Here is a 13,265-nt window from a genome sequence, read left to right as displayed (position 1 = left end):
CCACCAAGGAGTCCAGAGGGCCTGAGGCAGGAGAAACGGAGAGTCGAGTTGAGTTGAGGAGGAGTGTGCAGCAGGCCTGTGGTGACAGGTCTGCAGCGAAAACTGACAGGTGCCAGGGTCATAGCCCTGGTACCTTGGCTAGGAGGCAGGCGGTGGCCTGGCCTGCAGGAGCCAGAAAGACGGCCAGGTGGAACCATAAGGGACCGGGACGGGGTAGTGGCCCGCCGGTACCGAACCGGGAAACTGACTGGAAACCGGAGCACCAGGGGGGTACTCAGACCCAGAATGAGACCCAGAAGCCACTGGGCCACGTCGAATTTACTGATTGAGGTCTGGACCTTAGGTCCTTTCCCATCCCAAGACCCGAAAGAAGGCAACAGCCCACCGAGGGGGATAGAAAGCCACCGCACAGGCAGAGAGATCCCACGGGCCAGCGCCTGCGGGCAAACGGACTCCACCGACACATATACAGCCGGGGAGTGGACTCCCGCTGCTAAGGCACAGGCAGTCTACATTAACATAACGAGGTGCAGATAGAAGGCCAAGACCACCAACTCGGGTGGGGGACAAGACACAGCCGGCTGCGGGCACCGACCACCATTAACTTTGTTCATCAGAGACTTGTGTGTGTCAGTAATCATGAGTACAACTGTGCCATCCGGCCGCGCGACGCCCTGCACCACTCTGCCACTACTCTCCGGCCCCGAGGCCACCATCCCTGCCCACAGAGGGGTTAACATCTTACTGCACGACCATCTCCCCCGGGTGCCCCCGTAACTGCAGCGGTGGTGTCTACACCTTCACCACGTCCCGTGGGTGGCGTTATGAACTCAAACATGGCTCCGGCCGTATACCTACCTAACCACCCCTATCGAGATCACCAGCATCCCCTTGCAGAGCGACGTGACCCCCGGGTCCGGAGGCGCTCGAGCCACCCACCAAACAAGCCCGGACCCGAGCGGCTCGGTGCGGCCGAGCGCAGGGCAGTACACATCGACTCTTCTGGCGTCACAAAGGGGATTGAATCCATTAATTTACCCAGTGAAGTGCGCCTCTAAGTGGAAGTCAGCGGTGACCCGTTGAAAATTTTCAGAATCCGACATCTTTCGGATTCCCACCAGAGTCTTCTTACCCACAGAAAGGGTGGGAAAGCGGAAGCCCCGCCCCCAGAGAACGCAGCCTTGCAGAGAAAGTGAGCGGTCGCGAAGTGAAGCTGTCCGGCTGGAAAAGGGAAGGCCGCAAAAAGACCAAGGGGGAGCAGATGGAGGATGTCATATCCCAAGCTTGATGCCGGCCCCACGCCGACCGCTGGAGCGGCGGCGCCCACAGAGAATGCCGTCGGTGAGGAGGAGGTTGCAGCTCACGCTCCGGATGCAGGAGTGGCAGGCCCTGAGGTACCGGCGGTGACTCCCGGGCAGTAGCTGGCAGTGAACCACCTGTCGCAGGAAGGATGTCGGCCCCGGCCATCCGCCCAGCCACAATGGGAACGGTGCCCGGTTTGGAAGATCCCGCGACCACCTACTCAGAACCGGAGACGACAGATGGCAGTAGCTCGGGGGAGGATAGGGAGTCCATCTCGGAGGATTAGGCCCCGCTCGTCATTGCGTCTTCGGGGACATGATGGTAGCGATTTGCAGGTACTGCAGACAGCCAGGGCACTTTGCGGGTGCGTGCCCTGAAAGCGGCCGACCTTGAGAGGGTGCCGGAGAACTACCGCAAGTTAACCCCCAAAGTTTTAAAGTTTTACAGTTAAATGTTTTTAAGTTAAAAGGACCCGCTCCTGCAGTAACCCTCCTGCCTTTGTTGAACGTCCCCATGTTCCCGGGAGACGCCATCCAGCACACGGGTGGAAGGAGGAGGACCTTGCCTGACTTCTTGAACGCCGCTGCGGTCGGAGTCACAGAAGGCGCCATCGGGGGTTGGAGCCCCTGGTGGAGGACGGCAAGGAGTTAAAGGAGTGAGGACAGTTTCTGCTACAGAGCCCGGTTTACCGTACCCACACTGCAGACAGTAGAAGATGGGGTCTTTCTGGACAGTGTCACCGTGAGTAAATGTGGCATTGGGGACCCGTGCTGCCCTGTGGTGGACTGGGGGAAAGTGAGTGGAGAAGGCTGCGCCGGCAGCAAAGTTACCCTGTTGTAAATAGTCCCGGACCACCCTTTTTGGTCCCACAGCCTCCGGAGAGGCAGGCTGGAGCAAGGGCCTGCGGGAATGTGATGGCCGAGGCCCTGTCACCATTGCAACCGGTGACAATCCTCCGGGTCAGGGGTCCTCTGGACGTGGGGCCTCTGAGAGACTGCCGGGTATGGAACTTTGTACCCGGCCCGTTTGGGCAATGTCCGGACCCGTTCCTGTTTCCTGGACTGGGGAAAAGGGGTGCTGCCTGTTTCCAAAGCGGGCTTTACACGCTACAACAAATCTAACGATGTGTCAGCGGGGTCACGTCGTAAGTGACGCACATCCGGCATCGTTAGTGTTGTTGTAGCATGTGGCAGCTATGTGCGATTGCTATTGAACGTAAAACCGTTCATCGCATACACGTCGTTCATTTCCTTAAAATTGCACGTCGGGTTGTTCAATGTTCCCGCGGCTGCCGCCGGCAATGCGGAAGGAAGGAGGTGGGCGGGATGTTTACTTATCTCCGCCCCTTCGCTTCTATTGGCCAGCTGCCGCGTGACGTCGCTGTGACGCCGAAAGTCCCTCCCACTCCAGGAAGTGGATGTTTGCCGCCCACATCGAGGTCGTATGGAAGGGTAAGTACGTGTGACGGCAAATAATCATTTGTGCGACACGGTCAACAACTTGAACGTGCCGCACATACGATGGGGGCGGGTACGATCGCATACGATATCGTATGTCATATCGTAAGGTGTAAAGCAGGCTTTAGAGGCAGCATCAAGGGGCAGGTTTGCTTGGGTGGGTGACTGAAAGGACCCGGTCCCGTCCCGTTCCAGTTACAATAAAAATGTTGCAACGTTTAAGCTAAATGCCTCCCGCAAGGGAAGAAACTTACATATACTTGAAAAATGTAAATAATGTTATTATAATTTTATGTGTTTTCTCTTTTTATCTTTTTCAGTTAAAATAAACGGTGGTGGCTGGACAGCCCGCGAATGGTCTGTGATTAACCAAGGGGGAGTGACGCCCTGGACTAGCCAGGTAGTCAAAGGTAGGCCCCGCATAACACCTGTCCCCCTAAAAAGGTAACAGCAGCCAACCACATTAAAACCTAGTCACCTCCCTCAGAGCTTAATGGTCACACCAGGGGGGCGAAGCCAGGCGGTTGGCCACGCCCACTGAGGAGTCCAGAGGGCCTGAGGCAGGAGAAACGGAGAGTCGAGTTGAGTTGAGGAGGAGTGTGCAGCAGGCCTGTGGTGACAGGTCTGCAGCAAAAACCGACAGGTGCCAGGGTCGTAGCCCTGGTACCTTGGCTAGGAGGCAGGTGGTGGCCTGGCCTGCAGGAGCCAGAAAGACGGCCAGGTGGAACCGTAAGGGACCGGGACAGGGTAGTGGCCCGCTGGTACCGAACCGGGGAACCGACTGGAAACCGGGGCACCAGGGGGGTACTCAGACCCAGAACGAGGCCCACAAGCCACTGGAGCACGTCAAATTTACTGATTGAGGTCTGGACCTTAGGTCCTTTCCCATCCCAAGACCCGAATGAAGGCAACAGCCCACCGAGGGGGATAGAAAGCCACTGCACAGGCAGAGAGATCCCACGGGCCAGCGCCTGCGGGCAAACGGACTCCAACGACACACACACAGCTGGGGAGCGGACTCCCGCTGCTAAGGCACAGGCAGTCTACACTAACATAATGAGGTGCAGGAAGAAGGCCAAGACCACCAACCCGGGTGGGGGACAAGACGCAGCCGGCTGCGGGCACCGACCACCATCAACTTTGTTCATCAGAGACTTGTGTGTGTCAGTAATCGTGAGTACAACAGTGCCATCCGGCCGCACGCCGCCCTGCACCGCCCTGCCACTACTCTCCCCAAACGGGCCCCGGGGCCACCATCCCTGCACACGGAGGGGTTAACATCTTGCTGCACGACCATCTCCCCTGGGTGCCCCCGTAACTGCAGTGGTGGTGTCTACACCTTAACCACATCCCGTGGGTGGCGTCATGAACTCAAACACGGCTCCGGCCGTACACCTACCTAACCACCCCCATCGAGATCGCCAGCATCTCCTTGCAGAGTGACGTGACCCCCGGGTCCGGAGGCGCTCGAGCCACCAACCAAACGAGCCCGGACCCGAGCGGCTCGGCTGCGGCCGAGCGCAGGGCGGTACACATCCTGCTGCTGCTGCAACCTAATTGCATTGGTCAGGGCATGGGTGATATTATGGGACATGTGCTGGTGTAAGGTGGCGACAGCACACCAGGAGTTTTATTGGCGGCTGGGGAATGAGTACCGCAGGATGGCCTTTGCCATCAGGTTGTGGAAAGCCTCAGAGTCCACAAGCTCAAAGAGCAACATTTCCAGAGCAAACAGTGAGGATATGCAAGCACACAGCACTCTCTGTACTTTCTTCATCTCCACAAGGTCCACATGCAAAGCTTCCTTTTTAATTGTGAGCAGTGAGCATTTGAGTAGACACAGAAGTGGGATGGTTAAGCTGATTATGGCATCTTAGCCACTCACCAACTTGCTGATTGCGCAAAGTTTTTTCAGTTCCCTGAGGGCCGGATGCTGGCCCTCTAAAAATTATGAGTGCGGGCCACCTGTTGGCCCTCAAATAAATTGCAGCGACGGCAGCATGATAATCTTGTTGATATGGTATATGCTGTGTGCAGAATTATTAGGCAAATGAGTATTTTGATCACATGATAATTTTTATACATGCTGTCCTACTCCAAGCTGTATATGCTTGAGAGTTAACTACCAATTAAGTAACTCAACAGCGGGGCAGGCCTGTAAAGGTCTAAAAGATGAAAAAATAATGACATGGCCCTCTTGTTCACCTGATCTGAACCTTATAGAGAACCTGTGGTTCCTCATAAAATGTGAGATCTACAGGGAGGGAAAACAGTACACCTCTCGGAACAGTGTCTGGGAAGCTGTGGTGGCTGCTGCACACAATGTTGCCACATATCTAGTTTTTCTCTTTAGTTAGATTTGCCTTACACACAAGTAATTATATACAAGAAAGAATGTGTCCTAACATTTTTTCCTGGTAAATCTATGTTATCTTCGGTTTGGAATGTTTCATTGTCATTCTGTAAAAGTGGTGTAATACTCATGACATCATTGTTTTCAGCAGCAACCTGGGAGTCAGAGATGCATCCAGGCGTCTTCTCCATGCTGATCCAATTCCATTTCAGCAGTGTTTCCATCCATTTCAGTGATTTTCAGGCCTCCCTCAGACTCCCTGGAGGGAAAACTGCTGGAAAAAAGCTCGAATTTCCTATTGACATTCATTATACTTGTTACCAAATATGAGCACTTGAGCATTATAAATTTCTCGACTCGAGTAACGAGCACCTGAGCATTTTAGTGCTCGTCCATCTCTATTTCTAAGACCTTCATGTATTCTTTGACATATTGATTGAGGCGGGGGCACCATAATAATAATAAACGCCTAATTGTTTTTCCAAGGATAAAAAACAATGATAAAAGATAACATAGACCACATAATCTCTCCTGTGATGTGTAAGGTTATGTGCGCACATAGCGTTCTTTTCCTGCAGAAATTTCTGCAGCAATTTGAACAGCACACGTATGCTTCAAATCGCTGCAGAAAGAGTCCGTAATGAAAAAAAAAAAAAAAGCCGATTTCATGCGCTCTGAGTGCAGCCCCTCCCATAGACAGAGCGGGGGATGCATGCAGAGCACATGGAATAAGTGACATGTCACTTCTTAGAATGCGCGCTTCGGGCAGTAGCCGAAGCGCTGCGCTCTAATACGCCATGTGTGCACTTCTCCTGCATAATCTTCATAGATTATCCTGGGGACGCAGGACGCATGCAGTTACACTGCGGTAAAGATCGCAGCGTAACTGCATGCAAATACGCAACGTGCGCACATAGCCTAAAGGCCGCTTTACACACTGCGATATCGGTACCGATATCGCCAGCGTGCGTACCCGCCCCCATCGGTTGTGCAACACGGGCCAATCGCTGTCCGTGACGCACAACATCGCCCGGACCCGTCACATGGACTTACCTTCCCTGCGATGTCGCTGTGATCAGCGAACCGCCTCCTTTCTAAGGGGGCGGTTCGTTCAGCGTCACAGCAGCATCACTGAACCGCCGCCCAATAGAAGCAGAGGGGCGGATATGAGCAGGGCGTAACATCCCACCCACCTCCTTCCTTCTGCATTGTGGCCGGGACGCAGGTAAGGTGAGGTTCCTCGTTCCTGTCGTGTCACACGGAGTGATGTGTGCTGCCGCAGGAATGAGGAACAACTTCGTTACTGCTGCAGTAACGATATTTGAGAATGGACTCCCATGTCACCGATGAGCGATTTTTCACGTTTTTGCGACGATGAAAAATCGCTCATAGGTGTCACACGCAACGGCAGCGCTAAAGCGACCGGATTAGCGTCACAAATTCCGTGACCCCAACGAAATTACTTGAGCGATGTCGTAGCGTGTAAAGCCCACTTTACTCAAAGGTTCTGAGATCCGCAGACACAGAACATGTTCCCAGGCTGGCAGTGGGAGATGATTGCCACATGAAGTTCTTGAATCAGAGGCTAAATATTGTTAAATTACTAAATTGCTTGATTGTAGTTTGGATTTTAAACCCTTTTTGTATATGATAAACAATAGGTTTATATTGAATGTAATAGTACTAGTCTGTCTATTGTAACTTGTATATGTGTTCTGTATGTAACCCCCTTCTCATGTACAGCACTATGGAATCAATGGTGCTCTATAAATAAATAATAATAATAATGTTGTTTTATGTGTTTTCTATTCACCTCATATGTTGATATGTTACTATGACGACGCTGAGAAGTCATCACACAATGGCTGGGACAGCACCAGTAGCCTTTCTTTCGCTCCTTTACCTAGTTTTGTTGCATAAAACTGGACTAAACTGATGAACATCATTGATGAGGGCCACTTCTTTCCTGAATCTTCTATTATTCTTTCGGAATAATAAATTACTGCTTAGAACCGATAATTTACGATGTTTACTTTTTCCTTTCTTCTGTAACACCCAATATAAAATGGATCTTTGAAATGTGCTAAATAATTCTTATGAAAAATTGTTTAAAAGAACCGAAGTCCTCAGTGGTTGATACCTTTTAATGGCTAACTGAAAAGATGGTAATAATAGCAAGCTTTCGAGACTACTCAGGTCTCTTCATCAGGCATGGTACCATGCCTGATGAAGAGACCTGAGTAGTCTCGAAAGCTTGCTATTATTACCATCTTTTCAGTTACCCATTAAAAGGTATCAACCACTGAGGACTTCGGTTCTTTTAAACAATTTTTTATCTATACTGGCTAACACGGTACAAAGATATATTTTACCTGTATCATAATTCTATGAACATTTTATGAACTTGCTGAAGTCCTATTGAAAATTATGTGAAGAATATTAAAGGGATTGTCCAGGCTTATGACAAAAGTCTGTACTCACTATATGTGTCACTCTATGTGACCGCAGAGTAGTACATCCTCATACCACAGGCAAAGCGCACTGTCAAGATTCCTCGGTGCCAAGCGGTCATGTGATCGCAAGTATGTGATATGCATACTGCTGGCCAAATTCCGACTAGATGTGTATGGCCTTGCTCAATGCAAGTGAATTGAGGTTGTGTACATCTAATCGACATGTGGCTGGATTTATGCATATCATATACTTGCGATCCGATGATTGCTTGGTCTCACCGCCGGCACCAGAGATTTCTGACAGCGCACACTGCCTTGGTATGATGATTCACAAGTCTGCAGTCTCACAGTGACACATACAGTGACTGCAGACTTTTGTGATAGACCCAAACAACCCCTTTAATAAATCGACTTTTGCCATACAGCTATGCTGTCATTCCATAGCCTCCATTGCGAAAAGTTTATAAAGCCCCTTAATATGTAAACTGCATTCACCTCCCTCTCTCTAGCCATAACTGGATACACTATTGAGGAAAACAAATGATCTACACCTTGTTTCAAATCAACTGAACTACATTAAACTCAATGCAAATATATTGTATATATTGTTTTTCCAAAAATAAGACCTGCCCCAAAAATAAGCCCAAGCAGGAATTTTCAGCAGAAGGCTTAAATATAAGTCCTACCCCGAATATAAGCCCTAGTCGCGGTTCAATAATGAAGTGTCCATGCAGCTAAAAAAGTTAAAGAATACTTCAGGATACTTGATTATAGAAAGGAGGCACCCCAAAAAGAGAGAAGAAAGAAGATACTCACCAGATGTAGAACGGCAGGATCTGCTGTGGAACGCACACAAACACACATCAGATCGCGCACACAATCAGATCACACACCCACACACATGAGATTGCGCACACAATCAGATTGCACACACATCAGATTGCACACCCACACACATCAGATTGTACACACAATCAGATCGGACAACCACACACATCAGATTGGACACACAATCAAATCACACAACCACACACATCAGATTGCACACACGCATAATCATCAGATCGCACACACACATCAGATCACACATAGAATCAGACATCAGATCACACACACACACACCCATTACATCAAGCAATACCGATGGCTTATGGCCGGCAGGGGAACCTGGGATGCATCAATGCGTTCCACCACCGAGTCCTCTATGCATTTTACTGGAGGTCTTTATACTCCACTGTGCAGGATCCCATCTTCCCCTGCTGGCCAAAAGCAATCAGTAGCAATGGATGTGATGAGTAAATGAGTGTGTGTGTGCGATCTGATGTGTGATTGTGTATGTGCGACATGATGTGTATGTGTGTGTGTGTGATCTGATTTATGTGAGTGTTGACCAGAAGCAGGGGAAGACTGTATACTCATACCTGCTGGTAGCGCCTGCTGAAGATTGCAGGAAGACCTGGGAGCCACGCAGACATCCGGGATCTGGTAAGTATGATTCTCCTCTGAATGGGGGTTCCGCTTTTTGTGGTGGGTTAACTTACCAACAACCGGGTTTCCCCAAAAATAAGACCTACCCAAAAATAAGCCCTAGCGCAAAAAAAGTCTAAAACAGTGTATGTATTTTTTGAAAAACATGGTATATAGTAGACAAATATCGACCTACACTCAATTCTTCACGAAGAAACAAATTATTTTATTCCATTAAATCCATAAACAGAGACAAGGTGTCAGAAATGTAACACGTTTCGGCTTAGACATAAAACAAGCCATCTTGTTTGATAAAGGCTTATGTTTAAGCTTAAACTCATTACATTTAAGACGCCTTTTCTCCTTCTATGGATATGGTAGAATAAAATAATTTGCTTCTTCACAAAGAATTGAGTGTAGGTCGATATTTTTCTACTGTGGATTGTGGACGCCCTCCCTAGACTTGAGCACTGTGAACCTACTGAGTGCCGCTTGGAATCTGTTACACACACACACACTCATATATATAATACAGTTGTGAGATAGCGTAAACCTGTTACATTGACAATGCAGCAGGCATCATGGGAGTATCTCTTGTAGTAATTGACATTCTGTCGATCACTGAGCAGGACCGCCCACCTGAGTAAAAAGCCCAAAATATACAAGGTTTATGGATGAATAAAGCACTTGTTATTTTTAATCTTTTGCTATAAAACTATATATCAATCTTCTCAGCTTCTACTGCTCCACACCATGCTGCCTACATATTGTACAACATGTTCCAGGTGACCGGTTACTTTAACACTAGAACTACTGAGGTAGTCATTTTGACTACTTTGCACCATGTATTTCTATATAGGTGTCACGAGTCCAGTAGTTCTAGTGTTAAGGAGTATTCTAAACTTTCAATAATACATACACTTATTAACTAGGCATCTATATTACTTTTTATATCAGAGTATACTGGGGCAGAGATAAGTGTACCTATGGAAACTAAGAAGTTCTGAAGAAATGGAGCACATGCTGCCATATAAAGCTAATGCTTGCTGATTCTTATCACCATGGTTAGCACACACTACTGTTCCCAATAACACAAGAGGCTACAAGTATCTTTGACATCAAGATCAAGCACTTCCCTGAAGGAGCTAATAGCTCAGCCTCATTTAAGGTGGACAAGGTAAATATGTTACAACAGGTCCTCCGGTGAGCAGTCTATCCTGCATCTGTAATACACTCATGTGCCACTGAAATAAGCATTAATGCACATTTTAGCACAATCCCTGAAGCTGAGGATATTGATCATTTATACATGATTGGTAGCACTAATAGGAAGCCATCTATATTAACTGATTGCTTGTTTCTGGGTTTTTTTCCTATTGCTATTAGCAGTCTTCTATACACAGATCTCAGCAAAGCAATTCAGACTATTACATATTATTAATACTTTCCTCCAGCTCTTCATTAAAACATTACTTCCATAAACAAAGCATAACACAGATATCCACTGCAAACATGTTAGAAGCCAAGAAAAACTACAGATATTGCATACACTTAGCTAGAAAGCTGTCGGCACACACAATATATATGTTTCATTTGCTCGTAATGAATTATAGAGAGATCACTTAGAATAAATACTCTCATGGCAGAGCGGAGTTTGCCAGATGCAGCTGAGCTATATTTGTTATTTGGCAAAGCTCAACATGACACTATATACCAAGAATACAGTTAGATTAAATAACACATCTGAAGGGAAAAAATATATATATATATATATATATATATATATATATATATGTGTGTGTGTGTGTGTATATAATGGGTGTGTGTGTATATATATATATGTACAGTATATATATATATATATATATATATATATATATATATATATATATATATAATTCTCCTGCATGGTACAGTAAGGATGGGGAATGATAGATGGGAATTACCTGCTCAGGCTGCTGTGGAGATGTGCAGGGTGCTGCTCTTGGAGGAGATGTGCTTGTCACCCTGTGGCTTCTTTTCTGACACCCTACAGAGCAGAGATGATTTCCCTGCTGAAGTCTATGTTAGTCTCAGGCACATCATGCTTATTCCCATTTCACATGTAATCTGTCAGTGGAAAGCTTCTTTATCAATTGTTACTTTCCTGCTCTGTCTCAGCCTCTCCTTTCCCTATGCTAACCTCATGGTAACACTTTTCTCTGCTTGTGGTTCACAGCCCCTCCTCTCCACTTTGCTTCTCTCTTTTTCGCCCTCTCCTCTCTCTCCAGATCTCTGTCTGGAGCAGCTCTGTGGTCTAAGGCATATCTCTGATGATTGGATATATCACAAGCCAGAGCACTATGACATCTGCTTGCCAAGCACATAGAAAAGCCAAAAGGCATGGAAGAGGTCCATGAGCAATAACTCTTTTTCTTGTTTGTTTTTTTTTGTTTGTTTCATTTACAAATGGAGATGTAAAATGTTATTTCTGCATAATATCTACATGTGCATGTGTGTTTAAATATGTGTAAATGTGTGTATCTGTGTATACGTGCATAACACGTGTGTGTGTGTGCACTTGTGTGTGCATGAACATACAGTATGACTGTGTATGTGGAAATGTGTATATATGTGTTTATACTTGGGAGTATGTACATACATGCCCTTGTATGTGTATTTGGGTGTCTTTACGTGTGTATATGTGTGTGTATATTTGGGTACCCATATGTGCTTATACTTGTGCATGTTTGTATGTACATGCATGCATTTGTATATTTGTATGTGTGTACATATAGGCACGTCTTTGTGTGTATACACACATGTGTACATGTGTGTACCTGTGTGTGAATGTGTGCGTATGTGTTTACATATACATATGTCTGAACGTGTGGATAAGTCTACATGTGAGTGTACACATATGTGCTTAGACTTGTGTACATGTTTATGTACATGTATGTATATGTATGTGTGTTTGTGTGTCTTTATATGTATATGTATGTGTGTACAAATGTTTTTATACTTGTCCATGTTTGTATGTACATGCATGCATTTGTATGTGTGTACATATATGTGTATATGTGTGTACCTGTGTGTGCATGTGTGTCTGTACATATACATATGTCTGTAAACGTGGATCTGTGTGCACATCTGTGTGTACACAAATGTGGTTATATTTGTGTACGTGTCTGTACATGCATGCATTTATATGTGTGTATGTGTGTACATCTACAGTACATGCATCTACATGAATATGTGTATATATGTATGTGTATATCTATGTACATGTGTGTTCGTGTGTCAGCACATGTTGAACAATGAACTCAGCAGTTCATATTGCTTGTGTCAAGCATTATTCTGATCTATAGCATAATAAAGGCCCTTGAAGTTGACTCGCCCACCCCAGGGCTATGGGACACCCGGTGCCGGGCCGGACTAGTCCGGTGGTAGTCAGTGGTGGCTGGGCCCGGCTCCGTGGCCCTGGTGGGTGTCAGTTGAATATGTGGCGGATGACTTTAAGTTTGTATTCGTGACGCCACCTGTGGTCTGCGGCTATTAAGCCGCCGCTGCTGTGTGAGGCCACCGGGATGATGTTATAGCAGCAATGGTGGTACTGCTCCCCACAGGTGGAGCAATGCCCGGGGCACAGTTGGTGCTTGTGGAAGTCTATGGTGCTGTGTGACTAACACGGTGCAGGGCCGACAAGCAATGAAAGAAACAGGCACAAACAGTAGTCTCTTTACCTTCTCCTCTTTTACTCGGCAGAAACTTAGTCCAGGGAGACCGTCACAGATGGTAAAGATGATCCGGCCGGCCTGGAAGTGCCTGGGGTGATCTTTGGCCAGTTGAGTATGAGGCCTACTCCTTAATCTTTCTCTGCTGTTTTAGGACACTGCACTTTAGGTTTGCAATTGCCCTCTTGCTGCTGGGACTTGTTGTTCGTCCCCTTTTCTGTGTGGTAGACTGCGCAGGCCCTCTCTGGTGCTTCTCTGCTGGAGCCCACACCAGGCCCTTGGGATGCAGTTGTACCTTCAGATTGCTTCTGGGACAGGGGGCTTGCAGCTCTCCTGCCCTCCGGATTCAGCTACCAGGGATGGATTTTATGCCCTGGCAACTACAGACTCCGATGTCTGAGTCTCTGCTGTGCCTCTCTGCTCCCCTTGCTTCACTGGGCCAAGCTATCCAAGCTCTAGGCCCCAGTTTCACAAGGCAGCACTACCCTGCGTCTGCACAATTTCACTCCTGTCTCCAGAC

The 13,265-nt window shown here is 47.4% G+C and overlaps 1 protein-coding gene across 1 annotated transcript in view; it reads right to left on the bottom strand.

Moving 5' to 3' along the window:
- Positions 1 to 11,281, bottom strand: part of OPRK1 (opioid receptor kappa 1) — a 226,391-nt gene extending 215,110 nt beyond the window's left edge. The window contains exon 1 of the mRNA XM_075316347.1: positions 10,979 to 11,281. The gene's annotated coding sequence lies outside the window, so the exon portion shown is untranslated. The remainder of the gene's footprint in view (positions 1 to 10,978) is intronic.
- Positions 11,282 to 13,265: the final 1,984 nt, after the last annotated feature.

This window comes from Anomaloglossus baeobatrachus, chromosome 6 (genome assembly GCF_048569485.1).
Source record: "Anomaloglossus baeobatrachus isolate aAnoBae1 chromosome 6, aAnoBae1.hap1, whole genome shotgun sequence".
In the NCBI taxonomy this organism is placed as follows: Eukaryota; Metazoa; Chordata; class Amphibia; order Anura; family Aromobatidae; genus Anomaloglossus; species Anomaloglossus baeobatrachus.
Note: the sequence above shows the minus strand (reverse complement) of the source record. Positions and strands in the feature narration are given on the sequence as shown.